At 45.9% G+C, this 5,774-nt stretch overlaps 1 long non-coding RNA gene across 1 annotated transcript; it reads right to left on the minus strand.

Moving 5' to 3' along the window:
- Nucleotides 1-1,026: 1,026 nt before the first annotated feature.
- Nucleotides 1,027-5,340, minus strand: LOC142294891 (uncharacterized). The gene is made up of 6 exons (XR_012751318.1): nucleotides 5,253-5,340; nucleotides 5,048-5,132; nucleotides 2,555-2,662; nucleotides 2,135-2,212; nucleotides 1,436-1,543; nucleotides 1,027-1,094 (listed from the first exon to the last, which is right to left on the minus strand). It is a non-coding gene; the product is annotated as an uncharacterized LOC142294891 (long non-coding RNA).
- Between the last annotated feature and the right edge of the window lie 434 nt (nucleotides 5,341-5,774).

The raw sequence follows: 5,774 nt of genomic DNA on the forward strand, positions 1-5,774 counted from the left end.
GAGGTCATGCAGTACTCCTCCACTTCACACCTCCTAATACTGGAAAGACGTTGATAAGCGGAGCTCTCATGTGGTTTCTGGCCATTTCTGCCTGTGATAAAGACTAATTCTAGGGGGATTTGTAGCAGAAACTGGGGGTGACATCAATCTGCTTGTCTGATGGGATGAATCTGATTATTGTTATCAGGAGCCATCACCTCAAAGTCTGAGGGAAGAAAATCATGGCCGACCACAAAACCTGTGATCAGTATATACAATATATTATGAGGCATCTACGGTATATACAGATCTGTGTATGACAGCTGGGAACAAGCGGAGGGTAAATATATAAGACAGTAACACTATTACTATACTGCACCCCAAATATCCTGGGGTCACCACCTTCCATACTAAATATACAGTCAGGATGAAGGAGACTCGTACACACGGCCAGTTATATAATAACAGTGATATTTATTCACTCATATAGCGCCATTAATTCCGCAGCGCTTTACATCCTATCTGTAATGTCTTTGGAGTGTGGGAGGAAACCGGAGACCCCGGAGGAAACCCACGCAGACACGGGGAGAACATACAAACTCCTTGCAGATGTTGTCCTTGGTTGGATTTGAACCCAGGACCCCAGCTCTGCAAGACTGCAGTGCTAACCACTGAGCCGCCGTGCCGCCCATGTGCTGGATAATGGCAGCATGTGCCGTAGATGGCGGTGGACGCAGCAGAAGAGTCACTTACTCTGTGATTACATCTGACTGCGGAAAGTAAAGAGAACAGAGACCGAGCCCGGAATCTGCCTCGTACTGAGAAGCGTCATCTGCTCCTGACATGGCGGCCGCCACATCATTGACTTGTCATAGTCGTCTTCCCCAGCCGTACCCCATCTTCATTGTGGGGGCACAGCGGACCCCCCGCTCTGGAGCAGTGATCTGTAGAAAGAGGAGACAGAACTGGTCATTGAGCAGCCGAATATTACACATCAGAGAGGGGCACACGATTTACTCCCGGTCACTACCACTTATTATATTCTTCTGACCTGGGATATATTTGGGTCCATGGGTCCTGTGTCTTGGGGGTCGTTCTTCTTCTGGTTCACGCCCCTGTGTACAAAATAACAGAATACGCTTTATAATTCTGCATTGATTAATCTCATAGTATATTTTTCAGAGCTTGTGCTCAGTTTTTCTATTATACAGCTCTGAATTCTCTGCTCTCTGTCACTGGTTATATATCTGGGTACCACTAGAGGGAGCAGTGGATCCTGTGCATTGCGGTGAATGGGAGCTCCCCCTAGTGGTGGCTGAAGGCAGATTACTAATGATCACGTCTCCTCTCGTCTTCCAGGAGAATCTTCACTCTTCTGTGTCAGCACAATGTGGCGTCATGTCCGCTGTTATTATCAGCTCCTGTCATTAATCACATTACGCACTGATGATCTTACCTTATATAAGGTTTTGTGGTCGCTCGATGTGACCTGTCTCTGGTCGGGAGTCACCGCTGAGACCAGGAGAGGGTCGGACTCTGCACCTCGCTTTGTCCATTACAGACTCTGGTGAAACAGAAAACACAAATATATTTATACAAAAAGTGACAGGACATCAGTATACAAAGATGATACAATGAGACAGACGCTCCAACATATCTGACAGGAAACCTGTCCTTACACATAGCAACCAATGAGCATGCAGCTTTCCTTCTACCAGAGATGTTTAAGGTATGCAAGCTGAGCTCTGATTGGTTGCTATGGACAGTTTTGATAAATGAGGTCTACTATCTTTTCATGGATGTGACCCGAGTCCTCTGATTGTCCCTGATATGTTCTCAGCAAAGGAATCTCGGACTGATTGGAAATAATGAAGGACTGTAGATCCCAGATTCATGTTGCATCTGGGATCTACTTTTCTGCCCCAGTCCTTTTCCCTATTGCTATCGTCCAGTTTTATTACTCCTATACTATATGTGCTTTTTACATTTCTATTACCCAGATGTAGGACTTTGCACTTGTCTTTGGTAAACCCCATTCTGTTCTCCTCGGCCCATTGTTCAAGTGTCTAGATCTTTTTGAATCCACTCTCTTTCCTCTCTAGTGTTGGCTACTCCTCCTACTCCCATTCACTACCAGTTATTATATTCTTCTTACCTGGAATATATTTGGGTCCATGGTGACACACCGATATTTATTATAGCCATGTCCTGGGGGTTGTTCTTGTTCACACCCCTGTGTAAAAAACAACAGAAAACACGGTAGAATAATGCATTGATTAATCTCATACTATATTTTTCGGAGCTGGAGCTCAGTTTTTCTGACACAAAGCTCCAAATTCTCTGCTTTCTGTCACTGGTCATAAATCTGGGTGCCACTAGAGGGAGCAGTGGAGCCTGTGCATTGTGGTGAATGGGAGCTCCCCCTAGTGGTGGCTGCAGGCAGATTACTAATGTTCACTTCTCTTGTCTTCCAGGAGAATCTTTAACCTTCTGTGTCAGCACAATGTGGCGTCATGTCCGCTGTTATTATCAGCTCCTGTCATTAATCACATTACACACTGATGATCTATCTTACCTTATGTGAGGTTTTGTGGTCGCTCGATGTGACCTGTCCCTGGTCGGGAGTGACCTCTGAGACCAGGAGACGGTCGGACTCTGCGCCTCGCTTTCTCCATTACAGACTCTGGTGAAACAGAAAACACATAAATATATTATACAAAAAGTGACAGAACCTCAGTATACAATGAGGATACAATGAGACAGACGCTCCAACATATCTAACAGGAAACCTGTCCTTACACATAGCAACCAATCAGAATGCAGATTTCATTCTACCAGAGATGTTTAAGGTGTTTTCATGGATGTGACCCAGTGGCGTAACTACAGTTTTATGGACCCTGATGCAAAATTTGGACCTGCCCCCCTCCCCCCCCCCAGCTTTCCTGTGTTCTTGTCACGCTGTACTAGATTTACAATAGCAGTACAGCGCAGTAATGTGGGACTGAGAGGATTCCTGAAACTATCTGAGAAGGTAGTTAGCTGATAAACCACTAGGGGGCGTAAAAGTGGAGGAAACGTATGAGCAGGGAATTCCCTAGCAGAGGTAATACTAGTCAAGCCCACCAGATGGCAGTAGAATCGTCAGAAAGCCGTGTCACAACATGAGGTCTTGTAAGTACACAAGGGCAAAGTATAAACGTAGTCAGAGGGAAGCAAATAGTCAGTAGCCGGGAAATCAGAGCCTAGAAGTGAGGGGGAGTGGGAAGACAAGACAGAATTAAGGTATACAGATAAGGAACGAACAGGGAGACAGCGGGAGAGACACTGATGGAAACAGACAACAGAGGAGGTTAACAGGTCAGGTGAACACGGAGGTCAGGAGGGGGCAGGGCAGACAACAGGTCACTCAAGAGCAGAACACAGCAGAGCCAGAAGTATCACTGGCGAAGTCCAAGAGAAACAGTGCCCTAATAAAGCAGCCTGACCTCCAGAACGAGGCAGAAAGGATTAACCCCTAACGTGACTTGCATCAGAAGTGAAACTAAAAAAAAGGCTCAGCTCCAGCTGAGCCAGGAGTCAAACATGACAGTTCTGCTATGCATCTTTCCCTCAGCACCTGACTTTCCCATGCTGTTATACATCTTTCCCTCATCACCCACTTTTCCCATTCTCTGATATACATCTTTCCCTCATCACCCACTTTTCCCATTCTCTGCTATACATCTTTCCCTCATCACCCACTTTTCCCATTCTCTGCTATACATCTTTCCCTCAGCAGCCGGCTTTTTCATGCTCTGCTATACATCTTTCCCTCATCACCCACTTTTCCCATGCTCTGCTATACATCTTTCCCTCATCACCCACTTTTCCCATTCTCTGATATACATCTTTCCCTCATCACCCACTTTTCCCATTCTCTGCTATACATCTTTCCCTCAGCAGCCGGCTTTTTCATGCTCTCCTATACATCTTTCCCTCATCACCCACTTTTCCCATTCTCTGATATACATCTTTCCCTCATCACCCACTTTTCCCATTCTCTGCTATACATCTTTCCCTCAGCAGCCGGCTTTTTCATGCTCTGCTATACATCTTTCCCTCATCACCCACTTTTCCCATGCTCTGCTATACATCTTTCCCTCATCACCCACTTTTCCCATTCTCTGATATACATCTTTCCCTCATCACCCACTTTTCCCATTCTCTGCTATACATCTTTCCCTCAGCACCCAGCTTTCCCATGGTCTGTTATACATCTTTCCCTCAGCACCCACTTTTCCCATTCTCTGCTATACATCTTTCCCTCATCACCCAGCTTTTCCATGGTCTGTTATACGTCTTTCCCTCAGCACCCAGCTTTCCCATGCTCTGCTATACATCTGTACCGCAGAAGCCAGCTTTCCCATGGTCTGTTATACATCTTTCCCTCAGCACCCACTTTTCCCATTCTCTGCTATACATCTTTCCCTCATCACCCAGCTTTTCCATGGTCTGTTATACGTCTTTCCCTCAGCAACCAGCTTTCCCATCCCATGCTTATATCTTTGTCCCCCATCCTCGTATATGTGTCCACATCCTATTATTATATGGCTCCCATCCTGGTATTATTGGGCCCCATCCTCATAGTATATGGCCCCCCATCCTGGTATTACATGGCCCCCATCCTGGTTTTTACATGTCCCCCATCCTGGTATTACTTGCCCCTATCCTGGTATGATATGGCCCCCATCTTGGTATTATATGAAACCCCACCATGGTATTATATTGCCCCCCATCCTAGAATTACATGCCCCCCATCCTGTTATTACATGGCCCCCATCCTGGTATTACATGGTCCCCATCCTGGTATTATATGGCCCCCATCCTGGAATTACATGGCCCCCATCCTGGTGTTATATAGCTCTCCCCTGATGTGACCCCTGTCCTCTGATTGTCTGTAATATGTTCCCAGGAGAGGAATCTGGGAATGATTGTAAATAATGAAGGAAAAATCCCATTTTACTAGAAAGTTATATATAATGAGAAGATATGAGAATACAAATGATTAATCCTATAAGAAGGAACTTACGTGATTTAGGGTTTGCTGAGGGCGTTCATTGTGATCCATCTCTGGGCCTCCAAGATGGCAAATTTACTCGCTTTGTGCTCTTTTTCTAATAAAAAGTAAAAACAATGACGATCAGACACCCCCCAATAATGACAGCACCCCCCCCAGCCACCATATTTCTGCATTCACTATATTGAGGCATAATGGAAATTCCATGGTTACTTACCGGTGCAGACTGGTCTGTAGGCCCAGGGTTGTGGTCGGTTGAAGGTCGGGGTGGTCTTTTGGACCGTCATGGACTCTACATGTCGTTTATAGACATGGAGTCACTTCTTATAGACTCTACATGTCGTTTATAGACATGGAGTCACTTCTGATAGACTCTACATGTCGTTTATAGACATGGAGTCACTTCCTAACCTTCTTTGGAAATGCGGTGATCCTGCCGTTCTGCAGGCACGATAGTAGATGAGCTCTGATCTCCTGATGCTGGAACTGAGCTGTGGGGTCACCGCCATCTGCCAGAAACTCATAGGCAAACGCTGTAGCAAACACCCCACAGTCATAGCAGTTTTTTTGCTGATCCACATTGAGAAAGCTCAGATGTTTCAGGGGCTCGTCGACCACAACACCGTACATGTTGATAATCTGCTGACGGATGGATGGCGACAGTTTTCTAGTATTGATGCTGTCAGCCACCAAGATTTGGTCATTTTTGAAGCAGGTAGTCAGCCAGTGCACCCTCTCC

This window comes from Anomaloglossus baeobatrachus, chromosome 3 (genome assembly GCF_048569485.1).
Source record: "Anomaloglossus baeobatrachus isolate aAnoBae1 chromosome 3, aAnoBae1.hap1, whole genome shotgun sequence".
Lineage (NCBI taxonomy): Eukaryota > Metazoa > Chordata > Amphibia > Anura > Aromobatidae > Anomaloglossus > Anomaloglossus baeobatrachus.